The 22,921-nt window shown below is 46.4% G+C and overlaps 14 non-coding genes and 1 pseudogene across 14 annotated transcripts; 8 read left to right on the top strand and 7 right to left on the bottom strand.

Annotated features, from left to right (window-relative positions):
* Positions 1–5,091: 5,091 nt before the first annotated feature.
* Positions 5,092–5,207, bottom strand: LOC135033455 (U5 spliceosomal RNA). The gene has a single exon (XR_010228819.1). It is a non-coding gene; the product is annotated as a U5 spliceosomal RNA (small nuclear RNA).
* A 275-nt stretch (positions 5,208–5,482) lies between these two features.
* On the bottom strand, positions 5,483–5,598 carry LOC135033432 (U5 spliceosomal RNA). Its single transcript, XR_010228797.1, has one exon. It is a non-coding gene; the product is annotated as a U5 spliceosomal RNA (small nuclear RNA).
* A 274-nt stretch (positions 5,599–5,872) lies between these two features.
* LOC135033446 (U5 spliceosomal RNA) lies at positions 5,873–5,988 on the bottom strand. The gene has a single exon (XR_010228810.1). It is a non-coding gene; the product is annotated as a U5 spliceosomal RNA (small nuclear RNA).
* A 275-nt stretch (positions 5,989–6,263) lies between these two features.
* LOC135033447 (U5 spliceosomal RNA) lies at positions 6,264–6,379 on the bottom strand. Its single transcript, XR_010228811.1, has one exon. It is a non-coding gene; the product is annotated as a U5 spliceosomal RNA (small nuclear RNA).
* A 274-nt stretch (positions 6,380–6,653) lies between these two features.
* Positions 6,654–6,769, bottom strand: LOC135033434 (U5 spliceosomal RNA). The gene has a single exon (XR_010228799.1). It is a non-coding gene; the product is annotated as a U5 spliceosomal RNA (small nuclear RNA).
* Positions 6,770–7,033: 264 nt separating this feature from the next.
* Positions 7,034–7,149, bottom strand: LOC135033450 (U5 spliceosomal RNA). Its single transcript, XR_010228814.1, has one exon. It is a non-coding gene; the product is annotated as a U5 spliceosomal RNA (small nuclear RNA).
* Positions 7,150–7,419: 270 nt separating this feature from the next.
* Positions 7,420–7,535, bottom strand: LOC135033441 (U5 spliceosomal RNA). The gene has a single exon (XR_010228805.1). It is a non-coding gene; the product is annotated as a U5 spliceosomal RNA (small nuclear RNA).
* A 144-nt stretch (positions 7,536–7,679) lies between these two features.
* LOC135033420 (U1 spliceosomal RNA) lies at positions 7,680–7,807 on the top strand (annotated as a pseudogene).
* A 593-nt stretch (positions 7,808–8,400) lies between these two features.
* LOC135033280 (U1 spliceosomal RNA) lies at positions 8,401–8,564 on the top strand. The gene has a single exon (XR_010228670.1). It is a non-coding gene; the product is annotated as a U1 spliceosomal RNA (small nuclear RNA).
* A 152-nt stretch (positions 8,565–8,716) lies between these two features.
* Positions 8,717–8,879, top strand: LOC135033330 (U1 spliceosomal RNA). Its single transcript, XR_010228719.1, has one exon. It is a non-coding gene; the product is annotated as a U1 spliceosomal RNA (small nuclear RNA).
* Positions 8,880–9,554: 675 nt separating this feature from the next.
* LOC135033295 (U1 spliceosomal RNA) lies at positions 9,555–9,718 on the top strand. The gene has a single exon (XR_010228685.1). It is a non-coding gene; the product is annotated as a U1 spliceosomal RNA (small nuclear RNA).
* A 152-nt stretch (positions 9,719–9,870) lies between these two features.
* Positions 9,871–10,033, top strand: LOC135033386 (U1 spliceosomal RNA). Its single transcript, XR_010228759.1, has one exon. It is a non-coding gene; the product is annotated as a U1 spliceosomal RNA (small nuclear RNA).
* A 9,211-nt stretch (positions 10,034–19,244) lies between these two features.
* On the top strand, positions 19,245–19,408 carry LOC135033301 (U1 spliceosomal RNA). Its single transcript, XR_010228691.1, has one exon. It is a non-coding gene; the product is annotated as a U1 spliceosomal RNA (small nuclear RNA).
* Positions 19,409–19,560: 152 nt separating this feature from the next.
* LOC135033347 (U1 spliceosomal RNA) lies at positions 19,561–19,723 on the top strand. Its single transcript, XR_010228729.1, has one exon. It is a non-coding gene; the product is annotated as a U1 spliceosomal RNA (small nuclear RNA).
* A 1,209-nt stretch (positions 19,724–20,932) lies between these two features.
* Positions 20,933–21,096, top strand: LOC135033265 (U1 spliceosomal RNA). Its single transcript, XR_010228656.1, has one exon. It is a non-coding gene; the product is annotated as a U1 spliceosomal RNA (small nuclear RNA).
* Positions 21,097–22,921: the final 1,825 nt, after the last annotated feature.

The raw sequence follows: 22,921 nt of genomic DNA, 5'->3' as shown, positions 1-22,921 counted from the left end.
TCCACAAAGCCAAGTCTCTGATTAACACCTTTGTAGGAATGGTTTTTCACCTATTACTGAATTAAACTTGCTTCATTGGAAAGGCATCAAAGATGCATCCTCATTTCAATGTCTACTGAAATAATACAGGTTGACACCAGGAAACGTCACTGCATCCTTGCTGCTTCCTCATGGGGAAGTCTGTTTAATGTGAAAACAAGGTGATATCTAATCAGCACACAGGTAAGGAATTAAGAAAATCTTTCTTTATGGGTGAAGATGTTTCTCACAAATTGTTGTCCCAATGCATCATTGAAATTCAAGATGGAAGATGATTTTCATATATCACTTGTACATTTTGCATTGCTCTTCTGGTGACAATGTAGTTTGTTTTTGTCAATTACCATTTCAGTAATAGGGTAAAGAAAATTAAGTGGATTTTTTAAAGAAAACAATGCTGTCAATATACTATTAAAACAAATTAAAATGATAAAAGTTATTGTACTTTAAGTAAAAATAAAAGTGCCAAAATATCAATCCCAGTTTTTGATTACTTTAATTATAAAAAAAAAAATGCACATAGCAGAGGATAGTTTCGATCAATCGACCTCTGGGTTATGGGCCCAGCATGCTTCCATTGCACTACTCTGCTGCTCATGGAAGTGTCAGAGATCCTGAAGACTAAATTGATTAAAGGCCTTAAAGTACTGGACTATAAGGAAAGACTTACTAGGCTGAATATTTATACACTAGAAAAGAGGTGCCTAAGAGGAGATATTATTAATATCTTCAAATATGTAAAGATACATAACAAAGAGTTATCAGAGGAATTATTTATTAAAAGAACACGTGGTCACTCGCTGCGACTGGAGGAAAGTTCAGAACGCAATGGAGGAAAGGTTTCTTTACTGTTAGGGCAATCAGGATGTGGAATTCCCTGCCAGGGAAGGTGGTAATGGCGGACTCTGTAATTGGATTTAAAAAAGGAATGGATACATTTCTGAATGAAAAAGCTATCCAAGGTTATAATACTTAAAATATCAACATGGTTAATCCGGGGGTAACATGAGTTATAGTAGCTAACTAGTCATAAAACATTATTCAGCAAGTATGTAGAATCATCACAACTTAAAACAGGTTGAACACGATGGGCAATTTGCCTCTATTCAACCTCAAAAACTATGTTACTATATTACTATGTTATTGTAGTATACAGAACACCACAATGCAATGAGCAGTGATAGTGAGCACTGATGAGGATACTAGAACTGACACTGAGCAGCAAGATGCAGCACTGGACTATTAGTAATGTACTGTATTATGCTGAGCAACACAATGCAGCACAAGACAATGAACAGTGATACTGAGCACTGATGAGGATACTACTGAGAACTGACACTGAGCAGGAGAGACACACTACTAGTATTACTGAGCAGCAATAAGTAACCACTGATACTGAGCACTGATATTGAGATTTCCACTGAGAGAACATAGCCACGTCCTCTCCGCTCTCTCTTCAATGCACGAGTAAAAATGGCAGCAACGCGCAGCTCTTTATATGGAATCCGAATCTCGCGAGAATCCGACAGCGGGATGATGACATTTTCCCTTGTTCAGGTTTTCCGAGTCAGGCGGGAACAACCGAGCCTGCCTCGGACCAGTGTAAACCACGTGGAGTTCGTGGGGAATTCGGTTCTCGGAGAACCGAACCCGCTCCTCTCTACCTTATACCCTATCAATTTTTTTATTTTCAATCTAAGCCCCTGCAGTTTTCTGTAAGCATCTGCTTCGCTATGATGATCAACAAGTCACAAGGGCAAACACTCAGGGTTTGAGGCGTAGATCTTAGGACCAGCTGCTACAAGCATGGCAGAGGTGTCACTATCACTGGTGACACCCAGAGAGGTGGCGAGGGAGATTGTAATGCAGTGCGCGCAGATAAGCAGTGCAATGGTAAAAAGGAGGCATGGTTTCATAGGTAGGGGCGTGGCCTGGTGGCCTGAATCTACATTTTGTTGCTCCGGGTGTCCCGGGGGTTGGGGGCTGCACCCGGGGACTAGTGTGTGAGCGGTGCTGGCTCCTGCAAAGTGACAGGGCATGGCCACCCAGCATGACGCCTCCCTTCTTGACCATGCTGTAATTGCAGTCGCACTGCAGTTCAGCGTGATCATAAAAAATGGTGTAGGCTCCTGCTGGTGCAGACTGTATGTGCGCGCAGGAAGCCGCCACCATTTTTGTGATCACAGCGGCTGAATGTGATGTCATACAGTCGCTGTGACCACGCCCCCTGTGTCTCCTCCGTTGCAGACCCCATTTTGAAGCCTTGCCCCCGCACCGCTCCATCCCTGACTTGGAAATGGAGTGTTGCTGACCCACCTCTCCCCCCCTTCCCCGCCCCGATTGACAGGCAGAGGCGATCACATTCTCTGCGGGGTGCCGCAGAAAATGCAGGCACATGCGTATGCTCTTAGCAATTTTTGCAGTTGGATCGCTTATTGTGATTGCAATCCAACCTGAATCAGGCCCTATTACCTATCACAATGCGCTGCGGGCAGTACAAAATTGGGTTAATATAGGAGAAAAACCCCCAGACCTGTGCTCCTTAACTGTACCTGGTGGCTAGTGGAGCGGCTGCCCAGTAATCAGTGTCCACCGCAGTGCGCACACGGCCCACCCCCTACGGCCTCGCTCCCCTTCAGCAGCGGCCTCGTGATCCGGAAGGGTGGTGTGTGTGTGACTGACCTTAGGATGAAACCGGAGCCTCCGATGCAGTGACCCAGCAACCAGGGCATGGGAGTATACAGCGCCGCTGGGAGTGATGAAGCTGCAGTAAAGATGTCTATTAGACCTAGCCTGCTGCAGCCCTTGTAGATTCTCATAAAACAAGTTCTTCTTTTCTTGTCAAAATTAATAGCTAAGAATAGGCTGCCTGAGGCAGGCCCCTGTTAATTGGCCTGCTACTGAAGGCACCAACTACAAACTGAGCTCCCTGTTCATGGAAGCGGGGTTATAGAGGAGAATGCACTGAGCTTCTTGGGAACAGTCAAAAGCTTTGAGCCGGTTGGTGCCTCAGATCAAGATCCTACTCTACACCCCAATGTGAATCCTTGTGGAGTCCAGTGTACCCCACAGAAGAAATTAATGTGTCACACCCATTGGCAGCAACCTTAGAATAGCTGCTGACGGGCACAATTGAGAAAGGAAGGGGGGGGGGACATTTGAATCCAGCACATAGATGCAATTCAAATATGTAATTCGTACCTTCCTATTTTAAAATATAATGGATGAACCTCACCCTGTGAGAACAATCTTCATGATCAAGAGATCTCATATGCAAAATAAATATGAGTTGGGATAGGGCTGGGGAGGGCTGCTCGGGCAGCACCTCCCCCGTCAAGTTAAGGAGATTCAACTGAGGAAGCACAAGGGAACTCTCGTCTGGGGACAACAACTGCAGGGAGACCACATCTTTTCAGATGAACATGGGAGGGCGGAAGGCTGCCTAATACTGAAGCACCATATGCAACAACTAGTACAAGCATTCCTGGGGGAAGGTCTGCAGCAGACGGATTTGCATACGGTGATGTTATCCAAGCAGTGGGCCAAAGTTGACTGGAACCCTCATCTGCATATGAAAAGAGAAAAGGGGCATGCAGGGCATGGCGGCCTTTTGCAGTGCTTGGATGACCCCTAGTTCACATTAAACACCCCCACCCTCCTTTGGTGTGGGGCTCATGTTGGCCATGCCCCATCCCCTGAAGCATTCAAGCTGATTTCTTGCAGCAGCTGGGCACTGTAACAGCTCCAGAGCTGTTCTGTAAGGCAAGTAAAAGGGTGTGGGCCCTGCAGCACCACCTGTAGTTCGCATTGTGCGTTGGAAGGCACAAAGTAAGCAGACGGGAGGAGAAGTCAGGATAGTGCGCAAGGGCATTCTTTTCTCTTAGTCCGTAGAGGATGCTGGGGTCACATTAAGAACCATGGGGTATAGACGGGATCCGCAAGAGACATGGGCACTTTAAGACTTTCAAAGGGTGTGAACTGGCTCCTCCCTCTATGCCCCTCCTCCAGACTCCAGTTATAGGAACTGTGCCCAGGGAGACGGACATTTCGAGGAAAGGATTTATTGTTAAACTAAGGTGAGCATCTTACCAGCTCACACCTTAAACATGCCGCAGAACGTGGCATTCAACAGAACACAAGCCAACGGCATGAACAATTGCAGCAAAAAGCTGACCAGAACCATAACACAACATGTGTATAACCACAAGTAATAACTGCAGACACAGTATGGACTGGGACGGGTGCCCAGCATCCTCTACAGACTAAGAGAAAAGGATTTACCGGTAGGTATTAAAATCCTATTTTCTCATACGACCTAGAGGATGCTGGGGTCACATTAAGAACCATGGGGTTATACCAAAGCTCTTGAACGGGTGGGAGAGTGCGTACGACTCTGCAGCACCGAATGACCCAACTTAAGGTTATCATCAGCCAAGGTATCAAACTTGTAAAACTTAGCAAAAGTGTTTACTAAATAGCTGCTCGGCAAAGTTGCAATGCCGAGACTCCCCGACCAGCTGCCAAGGATGAACCCACCTTTCTAGTAGAATGGGTCTTCACCTACTTCAGTAACGGCAATCCTGCCGTGGAACGAGCATGCTGAATCTTACCACAGATCCAGCGCATAATGGTCTGCATGGAAGCAGGACACCAAATCCTGTTGGGAGCATACAGGACAAACAGAGCCTCTGTTTTCCTAATCTGAACCGTTCTGGTGACATACATTTTCAAAGTTCTGACCACAGCCAGAGACTTTGACTCAACGAAGGTGTCAGTGGCCAAAGGCACCATGTGGAAAGATGAACCACCTTCGGCAGAAATTGTTGACGTGTCCTCAATTCTGCTCTATCTTCATGAAAGATCAAATAAAGGCTCTTGTGATACTGCATGGTTTGTACTGTTTTCCATGTGCTCCCAGACCTTTAAGCAAGTAGCATGGTCAAGAAAGTTCTGTTTGAAAAGAAACAACATTTACTGTCATTGTTATGCAAATAAACTTACATTAAAGCTAACAAGAAAGCACACTCGTTCTGTCTTTAAACTGATAAAAGAAACCCCAATAATATGGGGCATGCAAAAATTGAGATAAAACTCAGTTTTGCTCCTCTCCACGGAAATCTTTAATAAAAGGCAAAATATTTGTTAGTTCTGAAGAGAAACCAGAGCATGACCAAGATTCCACCTGTCGCCTGAGTGCCATGCCAGCAGTTCTCATTCAGCTGAAAGTGAGCACCCAATTTGAATGAAAGAAAGCAGATTTCTCACCAGGCTTCCCCTTGCTATAAACATGGTTTGTACTCTTTTCCATGTGCTCCCAGATCTTTCAAGCAATTAGTGTGGTCAAGAAAGTTCTGTTTGAAAAGAAACAAACATTTACTGTCATTTCTATGCAAATGAGCTTACATTAAAGCACACTCGTTCTATCTTTAAACCGATAAAATAAAACCCCAATAAGATGGGGCATGCAAAAATTGAGATAAAACTCAGTTTTGCTCCTCTCCACGGAAATCTTTAGTAAAAGGCGAAAGATTTGTTCGTTCTGAAGAGAAACCAGAACATGACCAAGATTCCACCTGTCGCCTGAGTGCCATGCCAGCAGTCCTCATTCAGCTCAAAGTGAGCACCCAATTTGAAAGAAAGAAAGCAGATTTCTCACCAGGCTTCCCCTTGCTATAAACATGGTTTGTACTCTTTTCCATGTGCTCCCAGATCTTTCAAGCAATTAGTATAGTCAAGAAAGTTCTGTTTGAAAAGAAACAAACATTTACTGTCATTTCTATGCAAATGAGCTTACATTAAAGCACACTCGTTCTATCTTTAAACCGATAAAAGAAACCCCAATAAGACGGAGCATGCAAAAATTGAGATAAAACTCAGTTTTGCTCCTCTCCACGGAAATCTTTAGTAAAAGGCGAAAGATCTGTTCGTTTTGAAGAGAAACCAGAGCATGACCAAGATTCCACCTGTCGCCTGAGTGCCATGCCAGCAATCCTCATTCAGCTCAAAGTGAGCACCCAATTTGAAAGAAAGAAAGCAGATTTCTCACCAGGCTTCCCCTTGCTATAAACATGGTTTGTACTCTTTTCCATGTGCTCCCAGATCTTTCAAGCAATTAGTGTGGTCAAGAAAGTTCTGTTTGAAAAGAAACAAACATTTACTGTCATTTCTATGCAAATGAGCTTACATTAAAGCACACTCGTTCTATCTTTAAACCGATAAAATAAAATCCCAATAAGATGGGGCATGCAAAAATTGAGATAAAACTCAGTTTTGCTCCTCTCCACGGAAATCTTTAGTAAAAGGCGAAAGATTTGTTCATTCTGAAGAGAAACCAGAACATGACCAAGATTCCACCTGTCGCCTGAGTGCCATGCCAGCAGTCCTCATTCAGCTCAAAGTGAGCACCCAATTTGAAAGAAAGAAAGCAGATTTCTCACCAGGCTTCCCCTTGCTATAAACATGGTTTGTACTCTTTTCCATGTGCTCCCAGATCTTTCAAGCATTTAGTATAGTCAAGAAAGTTCTGTTTGAAAAGAAACAAACATTTACTGTCATTTCTATGCAAATGAGCTTACATTAAAGCACACTCGTTCTATCTTTAAACCGATAAAAGAAACCCCAATAAGACGGAGCATGCAAAAATTGAGATAAAACTCAGTTTTGCTCCTCTCCACGGAAATCTTTAGTAAAAGGCGAAAGATCTGTTCGTTTTGAAGAGAAACCAGAGTATGACTAAGATTCCACCTGTCGCCTGAGTGCCATGCCAGCAGTCCTCATTCAGCGCAAAGTGAGCACCCAATTTGAAAGAAAGAAAGCAGATTTCTCACCAGGCTTCCCCTTGCTATAAGCATGGTTTGTACTCTTTTCCATGTGCTCCCAGATCTTTCAAGCAATTAGAATGGTCAAGAAAGTTCTGCTTGAAAAGAAACAGACATTAATAGTCATTGTTATGCAAATAAACTTACATTAAAGCTAACAAGAAACTGATAAAAGAAACCCCAATAATATGGGGCATGCAAAAATTGAGATAAAACTCAGTTTTGCTCCTCTCCACAGAAATCTTTAATAAAAGGCGAAAGATTTGTTCGTTCTGAAGAGAAACCAGAGCATGACCAAGATTCCACCTGTCGCCTAAATGCTGTGCCAGCAGTCCTCATTCAGATCAAAGTGAGCGCCCAACTTGAAAGTAAGCAGATTTCTCACCTGGCTTCTCCTTGCTATAAGCATGGTTTGTACTGTATTCCATGTGCTCCCAGATCTTTCAAGCAAGTAGCATGGTCAAGAAAGTTCTGTTTGAAAAGAAACAAACATTTACTGTCATTTCTATGCAAATGAGCTTACATTAAAGCACACTCATTCTATCTTTAAACCGATAAAAGAAACCCCAAAAAGATGGGGCATGCAAAAATTGAGATAAAACTCGGTTTTGCTCCTCTCCACGGAAATCTTTAATAAAAGGCGAAAGATTTGTTCGTTCTGAAGAGAAACCAGAGCATGACCAAGATTTTTATCTGAAAATATGTGTTCTCCCTGCAGTTGTTGTCCCCAGATGAGAGTTCCCTTGTGCTGCCTCAGTTGAATCTCCTTTACTTGACAGAGATGTGCCTGAGCAGCGGCCCTCCCCAGCCCTATCCCAAATCATACTTATTTTGCATAGGAGATACCATGGTCATGAAGATTGTTCTCCCAGGGTGAGGTTCATTCATTGCATTCTGGGTATGCTGACCCCTGTGATTTTCCCAAATGTGGGAAACTCGCTTTTATACCCTTGTGCACTATCCTGACTTCTCCTCCTGTCTGCTTACTTTGTGCCTTCCAATGCACAATGCAAACTACAGGTAGTGCTGCAGGGCCCACACCCTTTTACTTGCCTTACAGAGCAGCTCTGGAGCTGATACAGTGCCAAGCTGCTGCAAGAAATCAGCTTGAATGCTTCAGGGGATGGGGCATGGCCAACATGAGCCCCACACCGAAGGAGGGTGGGGGTGTTTAATGCGAACTAAGGGTCATCCAAGCGCCGCAAAAGGCCGCCATGCCCTGCATACCCCTTTTCTCTTTTCATATGCAGATGAGGGTTCCAGCCAACTTTGGCCCACTGCTTGGATGACATCACCGTATGCAAATCCGTCTTCTGCAGAACTTCCCCCAGGAATGCTTGCACTAGTTGTTGCATTTGGTTTGTTGTTTGGGGGTGCTTCAGTATTAGGCAGCCTTCTGCCCTCCCATGTTCATCTGAAAATATGTGTTCTCCCTGCAGTTGTTGTCCCCAGATGAGAGTTCCCTTGTGCTGCCTCAGTTGAATCTCCTTTACTTGACAGAGATGTGCATGAGCAGCGGCCCTCCCCAGCCCTATCCCAAATCATACTTATTTTGCATAGGAGATACCATGGTCATGAAGATTGTTCTCCCAGGGTGAGGTTCATTCATTGCATTTTGGGTATGCTGACCCCTGTGATTTACCCAAATGTGGGAAACTCGACTGCATTATTTGTGGTAGTGGGGGACTGTGTTTGTGCTTTCCTCTGGTCAGCTCTGTTAAAACTCAGATTTCTTTGTCTCAGATTTTCCTCTAGCCTTGTTCTTCTTTCGAGAGTTCCCTTGTGCTGCCTCAGGTGGATCTCCTTCACTTGACAGGGGGGTGCCCGAGCAGCGACCCTCCCCAGCTCTAGCCCAACTCCTACTTACCTGCCAGGTGAGATACTATGATCAGGAAGGTGCTTCTCCCAGGGCAAGGCTCACCCATTGCACTCTGGGTGTGCTGCTCCTACGATTTCCCCAAATGTGGGACACTTGACTGCATAATTTGTGTTTCCTCTGGTCGGCTCTCGTATAATTCAGATCTCTTTGTCTCAGGTCTTTCTCCAGCCTAGTTTGCTGTCTGTTTCCACTTCTTTTATCTTGAGCCCCTCCCTTCTATACCCTTGTGCACTATCCTGACTTCTCCTCCCGTCTGCTTACTTTGTGCCTTCCAATGCACAATGCAAACTACAGGTAGTGCTGCAGGGCCCACACAATCTTTTACTTGCCTTAAAGAGCAGCTCTGGAGCTGTTACAGTGCCCAGCTGCTGCAAGAAATCAGCTTGAATGCTTCAGGGGATGGGGCATGGCCAACATGAGCCCCACACCAAAGGTGGGTGGGGGTGTTTAATGCGAACTAGGGGTAATCCAAGCACCGCAAAAGGCCGCCATGCCCTGCACGCCCCTTTTCTCTTTTCATATGCAGATGAGGGTTGAAGCCAACTTTGACCCACTGCTTGGATGACATCACCATATGCAAATCCATCTGCTGCAGGCCTTGCCCCAGGAATGCTTGCACTAGTTGTTGCATTTGGTTTGTTGTTTGGGGGTGCTTCAGTATTAGGCAGCCTTCTGCCCTCCCATGTTCATCTGAAAATATGTGTTCTCCCTGCAGTTGTTGTCCCCAGATGAGAGTTCCCTTGTGCTGCCTCAGTTGAATCTCCTTTACTTGACAGAGATGTGCCTGAGCAGCGGCCCTCCCAGCCCTATCCCAAATCATACTTATTTTGCATAGGAGACACCATGGTCATGAAGATTGTTCACCCAGGGTGAGGTTCATTCATTGCATTCTGGGTATGCTGACCCCTGTGATTTCCCCAAATGTGGGAAACTCGCCTGCATTTTTTGTGGTAGTGGGGGACTGTGTTTGTGTTTTCCTCTGGTCAGCTCTGGTAAAAGTCAGATTTCTTTGTCTCATATATTCCTCTAGCCTTGTTCTTCTTTCGAGAGTTCCCTTGTGCTGCCTCAGTTGGATCTCCTTCACTTGACAGGGGGGTGCCCGAGCAGTGACCCTCCCCAGCTCTAGCCCAACTCCTACTTACCTGCCAGGTGAGATACTATGATCATGAAGGTGCTTCTCCCAGGGCAAGGCTCACCCATTGCACTCTGGGTGTGCTGCTCCTGTGATTTCCCCAAATGTGGGAAACTTGATTGCATAATTTGTGTTTCCCCTGGTCGGCTCTCGTATAATTCAGATCTCTTTGTCTCAGGTCTCTCTCCAGCCTAGTTTGCTGTCTGTTTCCACTTCTCTTTTCTGGAGCCACTCCCTTCTATGCCCTTGCGCACTATCCTGACTTCTCCCGTCTGCTTACTTTGTGCCTTCCAACGCACAATGCGAACTACAGGTAGTGCTGCAGGGCCCACACCCTTTTAGTTGCCTTACAGAGCAGCTCTGGAGCTGTTACAGTGCCCAGCTGCTGCAAGAAATCAGCTTGAATGCTTCAGGGGCTGGGGCATAGCCAACATGAGCCCCACACCAAAGGAGGGTGGGGGTGTTTAATGCGAACTAGGGGTCATCCAAGCACCGCAAAAGGCCGCCATGCCCTGCATGCCCCTTTTCTCTTTTCATATGCAGATGAGGGTTCCAGCCAACTTTGGCCCACTGCTTGGATGACATCACCGTATGCAAATCCGTCTGCTGCAGACCTTCCCCCAGGAATGCTTGTACTAGTTGTTGCATATGGTTTGATATTTGATGGTGCTTCAGTATTAGGCAGCCTTCCGCCCTCCCATGTTCATCTGAAAAGATGTGGTCTCCCTGCAGTTGTTGTCCCCAGACGAGAGTTCCCTTGTGCTTCCTCAGTTGAATCTCCTTAACTTGATGGGGGAGGGGCTGCCCGAGCAGCCACCCTCCCCAGCCCTATCCCAACTCATACTTATTTTGCATATGAGATCTCTTGATCATGAAGATTGTTCTCACAGGGTGAAGTTCATCCATTATATTTTAAAATAGGAAGGTACAAATTACATATTTGAATTGCATCTATGTGCTGGATTCAAATGTCCCCCCCCCCCCCCTTCCTTTCTCAATTGTGCCCATCAGCAGCTATTCTAAGGTTGCTGCCAATGGGTGTGACACATTAATTTCTTCTGTGGGGTACACAGGACTCCACAAGGATTCACATTGGGGTGTAGAGTAGGATCTTGATCTGAGGCACCAACCGACTCAAAGCTTTTGACTGTTCCCAAGATGCTCAGCGCATCCTCCTCTATAACCCCGCTTCCATGAACAGGGAGCTCAGTTTGTAGTTGGTGCCTTCAGTAGCAGGCCACTTAACAGGGGCCTGCCTCAGGAAGCCAATTCTTAGCTATTCATTTTGACAAGAAAAGAAGAACTTGTTTTATGAGAATCTACAAGGGCTGCAGCAGGCTAGGTCTAATAGACATCTTTACTGCAGCTTCATCACTCCCAGCGGCACTGTATACTCCCGTGCCCTGGTTGCTGGGTCACTGCAGCGGAGGCTCCGGTTTCTTCCTAAGGTCAGTCACACACACACCGCCCTTCCGGATCACGAGGCCGCTGATGAAGGGGAGCGTGGCCGTAGGGGGTGGACCGTGTGCGCACTGGCGTGGACACTGATTACTGGGCAGCCGCTCCACTAGCCACCAGGTACAGTTAAGGAGCACAGGTCTGGGGGGTTTTCTCCTATATTAAACCAATTTTGTACTGCCCGCAGCGCATTGTGATAGGTAATAGGGCCTGATTCAGGTTGGATTGCAATCACAATAAGTGATCCAACTGCAAAAATTGCTAAGAGCATACGCATGTGCCTGCATTTTCTGCAGCACCCCGCAGAGAATGCGATCGCCTCTGCCTGTCAATCGGGGCAGGGGGGGAGAGGGGGGTCAGCAACACTCCATTTCCAAGTCAGGGATGGAGCGGTGCGGGGGCAAGGCTTCAAAATGGGGTCTGCAATGGAGGAGACACAGGGGGCGTGGTCACAGCAGCTGTATGACATCACATTCAGCCGCTGTGATCACAAAAATGGTGGCGGCTTCCTGCGCGCACATACAGTCTGCACCAGCAGGAGGCTACACCATTTTTTATGATCACGCTGAACTGCAGTGCGACTGCAATTACAGCATGGTCAAGAAGGGAGGCGTCATGCTGGGTGGCCATAAGAGATGAGCGGGTTCGGTTCCTCGGAATCCGAACCCGCCCGAACTTCACCCTTTTTTGCTCGGGTCCGAGCAGACTCGGATCCTCTCGCCTTGCTCGGTTAACCCGAGCGCGCCCGAACGTCATCATCCCGCTGTCGGATTCTCACGAGACTTGGATTCTATATAAGGAGCCGCGCGTCGCCGCCATTTTCACACGTGCATTGAGATTGATAGGGAGAGGACGTGGCTGGCGTCCTCTCCGTTTAGATTAGAAGATAGAGACGAGTGACATTTGATTTACTACTAATTTGGGGAGCAGTTGAACTTGTCAGGAGTACTCAGTAGTGCAGAGTTTTGCTGATAGTGACCACCAGTTTTATTATTTATAATCCGTTCTCTGCCTGAAAAAAAACGATACACATACCATATCTGTGCTCAGCCTCAGTGTGCTGCATGATATATCATCTATGTATATCTGACTGTGCTGAGTGCTCACTGCTCACACAGCTTAATTGTGGGGGAGACTGGGGAGCAGTTATAGCAGGAGTACAGTGCACACTTTTGCTGCCAGTGTGACCACCAGTATATTGTCTGCCTGAAAAAGTTAAACACTCCTGTGGTGTTTTTTTTTTATTCTATAAATGCATTCTGCTGACAGTGTCCAGCAGGTCCGTCATACATATATTATATAAATATTTACCTGCAGTAGTGTTATATTTTTTTTTTCATCTTTATCATCTCTATATTAGCAGACGCAGTACGGTAGTCCACGGCTGTGGCTATCTCTGTGTCGTCAGTGCTCGTCCATAATTGTATACCTACCTACCTGTGGTGGTTTTTTTTTTTCTATCTTCTTCATACTAGTAGTTTAGGAGTCTACTGACAGTGTCCACCAGGTCCATCATTATATTATATACCTACAGTAGTAATATATTTATTATATTATCTATACTAGCAGACGCAGTACGGTAGTCCACGGCTGTGGCTATCTCTGTGTCGTCAGTGCTCGTCCATAATTGTATACCTACCTACCTGTGGTGGGGTTTTTTTTTTATCTTCTTCATACTAGCAGTTTAGCAGTCTGCTGACAGTGTCCACCAGGTCCGTCATTATATTATATACCTACAGTAGTAATATATTTATTATATTATCTATACTAGCAGATGCAGTACGGTAGTCCACGGCTGTACCTACCTCTGTGTCGTCAGTGCTCGTCCATAATTGTATACCTACCTGTGGTGGGGTTTTTTTTTCTATCTTCTTCATACTAGTAGTTTAGGAGTCTGCTGACAGTGTCCACCAGGTCCGTCATTATATTATATACCTACAGTAGTAATATATTTAGTATATTATCTATACTAGCAGACGCAGTACGGTAGTCCACGGCTGTACCTACCTCTGTGTCGTCACTCGTCCATAATTGTATACCTAACTGTGGTGGTTTTTTTTTTCTATCTTCTTCATACTAGTAGTTTAGCAGTCTGCTGACAGTGTCCACCAGGTCCGTCATTATATTATATATACCTACAGTAGTTATATATATTTTTTTTATATCATTAATTATCATCTCTATACTAGCAGACGCAGTACGGTAGGCCACGGCTGTGGCTATCTCTGTGTCGTCAGTGCTCGTCCATAATTGTATACCTTCCTACCTGTGGTGGAAGTTTTTTTCTATCTTCTTCATACTAGTAGTTTAGCAGTCTGCTGACAGTGTCCACCAGGTCCGTCATTATATTATATATACCTACAGTAGTTATATATATATTTTTTTTTATATCATTAATTATCATCTCTATACTAGCAGACGCAGTACGGTAGTCCACGGCTGTAGCTACCTCTGTGTCGTCAGTCACTCGTCATCCATAAGTATACTAGTATCCATCCATCTCCATTGTTTACCTGAGGTGCCTTTTAGTTGTGCCTATTAAAATATGGAGAACAAAAATGTTGAGGTTCCAAAAATAGGGAAAGATCAAGATCCACTTCCACCTCGTGCTGAAGCTGCTGCCACTAGTCATGGCCGAGACGATGAAATTCCATCAACGTCGTCTGCCAAGGCCGATGCCCAATGTCATAGTACAGAGCATGTAAAATCCAAAACACAAAAGATCAGTAAAAAAATGACTCAAAAATCTAAATAAAAATCGTCGGAGGAGAAGCGTAAACTTGCCAATATGCCATTTACCACACGGAGTGGCAAGGAACGGCTGAGGCCCTGGCCTATCTTCATGGCTAGTGGTTCAGCTTCACATGAGGATGGAAGCACTCAGCCTCTCGCTAGAAAAATGAAAAGACTTAAGCTGGCAAAAGCACAGCAAAGAACTGTGCGTTCTTCAAAATCACAAATCCACAAGGAGAGTCCAATTGTGTCGGTTGCGATGCCTGACCTTCCCAACACTGGACGTGAAGAGCATGCACCTTCCACCATTTGCACGCCCCCTGCAAGTGCTGGAAGGAGCACCCGCAGTCCAGTTCCTGATAGTCAGATTGAAGATGTCAGTGTTGAAGTACACCAGGATGAGGAGAATATGGGTGTTGCTGGCGCTGGGGAGGAAATTGACAAGGAGGATTCTGATGGTGAGGTGGTTTGTTTAAGTCAGGCACCCGGCGAGACACCTGTTGTCCGTGGGAGGAATATGGCCATTGACATGCCTGGTGAAAATACCAAAAAAATCAGCTCTTCGGTGTGGAAGTATTTCAACAGAAATGCGGACAACAGGTGTCAAGCCGTGTGTTGCCTTTGTCAAGCTGTAATAAGTAGGGGTAAGGACGTTAACCACCTCGGAACATCCTCCCTTATACGTCACCTGCAGCGCATTCATCATAAGTCAGTGACAAGTTCAAAAACTTTGGGCGACAGCGGAAGCAGTCCACTGACCAGTAAATCCCTTCCTCTTGTAACCAAGCTCACGCAAACCACCCCACCAACTCCCTCAGTGTCAATTTCCTCCTTCCCCAGGAATGCCAATAGTCCTGCAGGCCATGTCACTGGCAATTCTGACGAGTTCTCTCCTGCCTGGGATTCCTCCGATGCATCCTTGAGTGTAACGCCTACTGCTGCTGGCGCTGCTGTTGTTGCTGCTGGGAGTCGATGGTCATCCCAGAGGGGAAGTCGTAAGACCACTTTTACTACTTCCACCAAGCAATTGACTGTCCAACAGTCCTTTGCGAGGAAGATGAAATATCACAGCAGTCATCCTGCTGCAAAGCGGATAACTGAGGCCTTGGCATCCTGGGCAGTGAGAAACGTGGTTCCGGTATCCATCATTACTTCAGAGCCAACTATAGACTTGATTGAGGTACTGTGTCCCCGGTACCAAATACTATCTAGGTTCCATTTCTCTAGGCAGGCGATACCGAAAATGTACACAGACCTCAGAAAAAGACTCACCAGTGTCCTAAAAAATGCAGTTGTACCCAATGTCCACTTAACCACGGACATGTGGACAAGTGGAGCAGGGCAGACTCAGGACTATATGACTGTGACAGCCCACTGGGTAGATGTATTGACTCCCGCCGCAAGAACAGCAGCGGCGGCACCAGTAGCAGCATCTCGCAAACGCCAACTCTTTCCTAGGCAGGCTACGCTTTGTATCACCGCTTTCCAGAATACGCACACAGATGAAAACCTCTTACGGCAACTGAGGAAGATCATCACAGAATGGCTTACCCCAATTGGACTCTCCTGTGGATTTGTGGCATCGGACAACGCCAGCAATATTGTGCGTGCATTATATCTGGGCAAATTCCAGCACGTCCCATGTTTTGCACATACCTTGAATTTGGTGGTGCAGAATTATTTAAAAAACGACAGGGGCGTGCAAGAGATGCTGTCGGTGGCCACAAGAATTGCGGGACACTTTCGGCGTACAGGCACCACGTACAGAAGACTGGAGCAACACCAAAAACGCCTGAACCTGCCCTGCCATCATCTGAAGCAAGAAGTGGAAACGAGGTGGAATTCAACCCTCTATATGCTTCAGAGGATGGAGGAGCAGCAAAAGGCCATTCAAGCCTATACATCTGACCACGATATAGGAGGTGGAATGCACCTGTCTCAAGCGCAGTGGAGAATGATTTCAACGTTGTGCAAGGTTCTGCAACCTTTTGAACTTGCCACACGTGAAGTCAGTTCAGACACTGCCAGCCTGAGTCAGGTCATTCCCGTCATCAGGCTTTTGCAGAAGAAGCTGGAGACATTGAAGGAGGAGCTAAGACAGAGCGATTCCGCTAGGCATGTGGGACTTGTGGATGGAGCCCTTCATTCGCTTAACCAGGATTCACGGGTGGTCAATCTGTTGAAATCAGAGCACTACATTTTGGCCACCGTGCTCGATCCTAGATTTAAAACCTACGTTGTATCTCTCTTTCCGGCAGACACAAGTCTGCAGGGGTTCAAAGACCTGCTGGTGAGAAAATTATCAAGTCAAGCGGAACTTGATCGGTCAACAGCTCCTCCTTCACAGTCTCCCGCAATTGGGGGTGCGAGGAAAAGGCTCAGAATTCCGAGCCCACCCGCTGGCGGTGATGCAGGGCAGTCTGGAGCGACTGCTGATGCTGACATCTGGTCCGGACTGAAGGACCTGCCAACGATTACGGACATGTCGTCTACTGTCACTGCATATGATTCTCTCACCATTGAAAGAATGGTGGAGGATTATATGAGTGACCGCATCCAAGTAGGCACGTCAGACAGTCCGTACGTATACTGGCAGGAAAAAGAGGCAATTTGGAGGCCCTTGCACAAACTGGCTTTATTCTACCTAAGTTGCCCTCCCACAAGTGTGTACTCCGAAAGAGTGTTTAGTGCCGCCGCTCACCTTGTCAGCAATCGGCGTACGAGGTTACTTCCAGAAAATGTGGAGAAGATGATGTTCATTAAAATGAATTATAATCAATTGCTCCGTGGAGACATTGACCAGCAGCAATTGCCTCCACAAAGTATACAGGGAGCTGAGATGGTGGATTCCAGTGGGGACGAATTGATAATCTGTGAGGAGGGGGATGTACACGGTGATGAATCGGAGGATGATGATGAGGTGGACATCTTGCCTCTATAGAGCCAGTTTGTGCAAGGAGAGATTTATTGCTTCTTTTTTGGTGGGGGTCCAAACCAACCCGTCATTTCAGTCACAGTCGTGTGGCAGACCCTGTCACTGAAATGATGGGTTGGTTAAAGTGTGCATGTCCTGTTTATACAACATAAGGGTGGGTGGGAGGGCCCAAGGCAATTCCACCTTGCACCTCTTTTTTCTTTTATTTTTCTTTGCGTCATGTGCTGTTTGGGGAGTGTTTTTTGGAAGGGCCATCCTGCGTGACACTGCAGTGCCACTCCTAGATGGGCCAGGTGTTTGTGTCGGCCACTTGGGTCGCTGAGCTTAGTCACACAGCTACCTCATTGCGCCTCTTTTTTTCTTTGCGTCATGTGCTGTTTGGGGAGTGTTTTTTGGAAGGGCCATCCTGCGTGACACTGCAGTGACACTCCTAGATGGGCCAGGTGTTTGTGTCGTCCACTTGGGTCGCTGAGCTTAGTCACACAGCTACCTCATTGCGCCACTTTTTTTCTTTGCGTCATGTGCTGTTTGGGGAGTGTTTTTTGGAAGGGCCATCCTGCCCTGCAGTGCCACTCCTAGATGGGCCAGGTGTTTGTGTCGGCCACTTGGGTCGCTGAGCTTAGTCACACAGCTACCTCATTGCGCCTCTTTTTTTCTTTGCGTCATGTGCTGTTTGGGGAGTGTTTTTGGAAGGGCCATCCTGCGTGACACTGCAGTGCCACTCCTAGATGGGCCAGGTGTTTGTGTCGGCCACTTGGGTCGCTGAGCTTAGTCACACAGCTACCTCATTGCGCCTCTTTTTTTCTTTGCGTCATGTGCTGTTTGGGGAGTGTTTTTTGGAAGGGCCATCCTGCGTGACACTGCAGTGCCACTCCTAGATGGGCCAGGTGTTTGTGTCGGCCACTTGGGTCGCTGAGCTTAGTCACACAGCTACCTCATTGCGCCTCTTTTTTTCTTTGCGTCATGTGCTGTTTGGGGAGTGTTTTTTGGAAGGGCCATCATGCGTGACACTGCAGTGCCACTCCTAGATGGGCCAGGTGTTTGTGTCGGCCACTTGGGTCACTGAGCTTAGTCATCCAGCGACCTCGGTGCAAATTTTAGGACTAAAAATAATATTGTGAGGTGTGAGGTGTTAAGAATAGACTGAAAATTAGTGGAAATTATGGTTATTGAGGTTAATAATACTTTGGGATCAAAATGACTCCCAAATTCTATGATTTAAGCTGTTTTTTAGGGTTTTTTGAAAAAAACACCCGAATCCAAAACACACCCGAATCCGACAAAAAAAATTCGGTGAGGTTTAGCCAAAATGCGTTCGAACCCAAAACACGGCCGCGGAACCGAACCCAAAACCAAAACACAAAACCCGAAAAATTTCCGGTGCACATCTCTAGTGGCCATGCCATGTCACTGTGCAGGAGCCAGCACCGCTCACACACTAGTCCCCGGTGCAGCCCCCAACCCCCGGGACACCCGGAGCAACAAAATGTAGATTCAGGCCACCAGGCCACGCCCCTACCTATGAAACCATGCCTCCTTTTTACCATTGCGCTGCTTATCTGCGCGCACTGCATTACAATCTCCCTCGCCACCTCTCTGGGTGTCACCAGTGATAGTGACACCTCTGCCATGCTTGTAGCAGCTGGTCCTAAGATCTACACCTCAAGCCCTGAGTGTTTGCCCTTGTGACTTGTTGATCATCATAGCAAAGCAGATGCTTACAGAAAACTGCAGGGGCTTAGATTGAAAATAAAAAAAATTGATGGGTATAAGGTAGAGAGGAGCGGGTTCGGATCTCCGAGAACCGAATTCCCCACGAACCCCACGAACTCCTCCTCCGAGGCAGGCTCGGTTGTTCCCGCCTGACTCGGAAAACCTGAACAAGGGAAAATGTCATCATCCCGCTGTCGGATTCTCGCGAGATTCGGATTTCATATAAAGAGTGCAAGCATTCCTGGGGGAAGGCCTGCAGCAGATGGATTTGCATATGGTGATGTCATCCAAGCAGTGGGTCAAAGTTGGCTTCAGAAACAAACAGGAATGCTTGCACTAGTTGTTGCATTTGGTTTGTTGTTTGGGGGTGCTTCAGTATTAGGCAGCCTTCTGCCCTCCCATGTTCATCTGAAAATATGTGTTCTCCCTGCAGTTGTTGTCCCCAGATGAGAGTTCCCTTGTGCTGCCTCAGTTGAATCTCCTTTACTTGACAGAGATGTGCCTGAGCAGCGGCCCTCCCCAGCCCTATCCCAAATCATACTTATTTTGCATATGAGATACCATGGTCATGAAGATTATTCTCCCAGGGTGAGGTTCATTCATTGCATTCTGGGTATGCTGACCCCTGTGATTTCCCCAAATGTGGGTAACTCGACTGCATTATTTGTGGTAGTGGGGGACTGTGTTTGTGTTTTCCTCTGGTCAGCTCTGGTAAAAGTCAGATTTCTTTGTTTCAGATCTTCCTCTAGCCTTGTTCTTCTTTCGAGAGTTCCCTTGTGCTGCCTCAGTTGGATCTCCTTCACTTGACAGGGGGGTGCCCGAGCAGCGACCCTCCCCAGCTCAAGCCCAACTCCTACTTACCTGCCAGGTGAGATACTATGATCATGAAGGTGCTTCTTCCAGGGCAAGGCTCACCCATTGCACTCTGGGTGTGCTGCCCCTGCGATTTCCCCAAATGTGGGAAACTTGACTGCATAATTTGTGTTTCCCCTGGTCGGCTCTCGTATAATTCAGATCTCTTTGTCTCAGGTCTCTCTCCAGCCTAGTTTGCTGTCTGTTTCCACTTCTTTTTTCTTGAGCCCCTCCCTTTTATACCCTTGTGCACTATCCTGACTTCTCCTCCTGTCTGCTTACTTTGTGCCTTCCAATGCACAATGCAAACTACACACCCTTTTACTTGCCTTACAGAGCAGCTCTGGAGCTGTTACAGTGCCAAGCTGCTGTAAGAAATCAGCTTGAATGCTTCAGGGGCTGGGGCATTGTCAACATGAGCCCCACACCGAAGGAGGGTGGGGGTGTTTAATGCGAACTAAGGGTCATCCAAGCGCCGCAAAAGGCCGCCATGCCCTGCATACCCCTTTTCTCTTTTCATATGCAGATGAGGGATCCAGCCAACTTTGGCCCACTGCTTGGATGACATCACCGTATGCAAATCCGTCTTCTGCAGAACTTCCCCCAGGAATGCTTGTACTAGTTGTTGCATTTGGTTTGTTGTTTGGGGGTGCTTCAGTATTAGGCAGCCTTCTGCCCTCCCATAGCAGAAAAGAAAAAACACCTGCGCTATGTTGTACCAATGGGTTATTCCCTCTAATCTCTCATAAAATCAAGATAACATAATTAGATACAAATCAAAAAGGACGGTAGGTTTTATATTGAATTAATATAACAATTTATTAAAATATTTATTTAAATATTTATTTAAAAACATAGAATTTGTGACATCTGTATTTGACTAAAATAGACTCAATTCATAAGTCATCAGCTTAAAACGTTCAGTTCATGGGTCAACGACAATCACTTATCCCCTAGGAGAATTTAAATAGTACCCCAGGCTAGGATTCTCTCCAAATTATGGTCCACAGTATAGATGTTTGGTGAGTGACAGCTTTTGAAAGTCCCTCTTTTAAGCACAATGTGCAAGCTTTTTCATGCAGGTAGGGATTTATTTCTCAATCTCACCATAGCAGGTTGGGTCCAAAGTGGAGAGACCAATTCGTGCCGTCCGGGTCAATCAAAGGTAGAAATTTCTCCAATTTAGCAGGGGATAAGTAGTGAAATCTGTCCAGCAATATCGTCTCATGCCCTCCCATGTTCATCTGAAAATATGTGTTCTCCCTGCAGTTGTTGTCCCCAGATGAGAGTTCCCTTGTGCTGCCTCAGTTGAAACTCCTTTACTTGACAGAGATGTGCCTGAGCAGCGGCCCTCCCCAGCCCTATCCCAAATCATACTTATTTTGCATAGGCGATACCATGGTCATGAAGATTGTTCTCCCAGGGTGAGGTTCATTCATTGCATTCTGGGTATGCTGACCCCTGTGATTTCCCCAAATGTGGGAAACTCGACTGCATTATTTGTGGTAGTGGGGGACTGTGTTTGTGCTTTCCTCTGGTCAGCTCTGGTAAAAGTCAGATTTCTTTGTCTCAGATCTTCCTCTAGCCTTGTTCTTCTTTCGAGAGTTCCCTTGTGCTGCCTCAGTTGGATCTCCTTCATTTGACAGGGGGTGCCCGAGCAGCAATCCTCCACAGCTCTGGCCCAACTCCTACTTACCTGCCAGGTGAGATACTATGATCTTCACTGTTAGGGCAATCAGGATGTGGAATTCCCTGCCAGGGAAGGTGGTAATGGCGGACTCTGTAATTGGATTTAAAAAAGGAATGGATACATTTCTGAATGAAAAAGCTATCCAAGGTTATAATACTTAAAATATCAACATGGTTAATCCGGGGGTAACATGAGTTGTAGTAGCTAACTAGTCATAAAACATTATTCAGCAAGTATGTAGAATCATCACAACTTAAAACAGGTTGAACACGATGGGCAATTTGCCTCTATTCAACCTCAAAAACTATGTTACTATATGTTACTATATTACTATGTTACTGTAGTATACAGAACACCACAATGCAATGAGCAGTGATAGTGAGCACTGATGAGGATACTAGAACTGACACTGAGCAGCAAGATGCAGCACTGGACTATTAGTAATGTACTGTAGTATGCTGAGCACAACAATGCAGCACAAGACAATGAGCAGTGATACTGAGCACTGATGAGGATACTACTGAGAACTGACACTGAGCAGGAGAGACACACTACTAGTATTACTGAGCAGCAATAAGTATCCACTGATACTGAGCACTGATATTGAGATTTCCACTGAGAGAACATAGCCACGTCCTCTCCGCTCTCTCTTCAATGCACGAGTAAAAATGGCGGCAACGCGCAGCTCTTTATATGGAATCCGAATCTCGCGAGAATCCGACAGCGGGATGATGACATTTTCCCTTGTTCAGGTTTTCCGAGTCAGGCGGGAACAACCGAGCCTGCCTCGGAGGAGGAGTTCGTGGGGTTCGTGGGGAATTCGGTTCTCGGAGAACCGAACCCGCTCCTCTCTACCTTATACCCATCAATTTTTTTTATTTTCAATCTAAGCCCCTGCAGTTTTCTGTAAGCATCTGCTTTGCTATGATGATCAACAAGTCACAAGGGCAAACACTCAGGGCTTGAGGTGTAGATCTTAGGACCAGCTGCTACAAGCATGGCAGAGGTGTCACTATCACTGGTGACACCCAGAGAGGTGGCGAGGGAGATTGTAATGCAGTGCGCGCAGATAAGCAGCGCAATGGTAAAAAGGAGGCATGGTTTCATAGGTAGGGGCGTGGCCTGGTGGCCTGAATCTACATTTTGTTGCTCCGGGTGTCCCGGGGGTTGAGGGCTGCACCGGGGACTAGTGTGTGAGCGGTGCTGGCTCCTGCACAGTGACATGGCATGGCCACTAGAGATGTGCACCGGAAATTTTTCGGGTTTTGTGTTTTGGTTTTGGGTTCGGTTCCGCGGCCGTGTTTTGGGTTCGAACGCGTTTTGGCTAAACCTCACCGAATTTTTTTTGTCGGATTCGGGTGTGTTTTGGATTCGGGTGTTTTTTTCAAAAAACCCTAAAAAACAGCTTAAATCATAGAATTTGGGAGTCATTTTGATCCCAAAGTATTATTAACCTCAATAACCATAATTTCCACTAATTTTCAGTCTATTCTTAACACCTCACACCTCACAATATTATTTTTAGTCCTAAAATTTGCACCGAGGTCGCTGGATGACTAAGCTCAGTGACCCAAGTGGCCGACACAAACACCTGGCCCATCTAGGAGTGGCACTGCAGTGTCACGCATGATGGCCCTTCCAAAAAACACTCCCCAAACAGCACATGACGCAA

Source organism: Pseudophryne corroboree, unplaced genomic scaffold, assembly GCF_028390025.1.
Source record: "Pseudophryne corroboree isolate aPseCor3 unplaced genomic scaffold, aPseCor3.hap2 scaffold_571, whole genome shotgun sequence".
Classification (NCBI taxonomy): domain Eukaryota; kingdom Metazoa; phylum Chordata; class Amphibia; order Anura; family Myobatrachidae; genus Pseudophryne; species Pseudophryne corroboree.
This window is presented reverse-complemented; position numbering and strand designations above follow the sequence as displayed.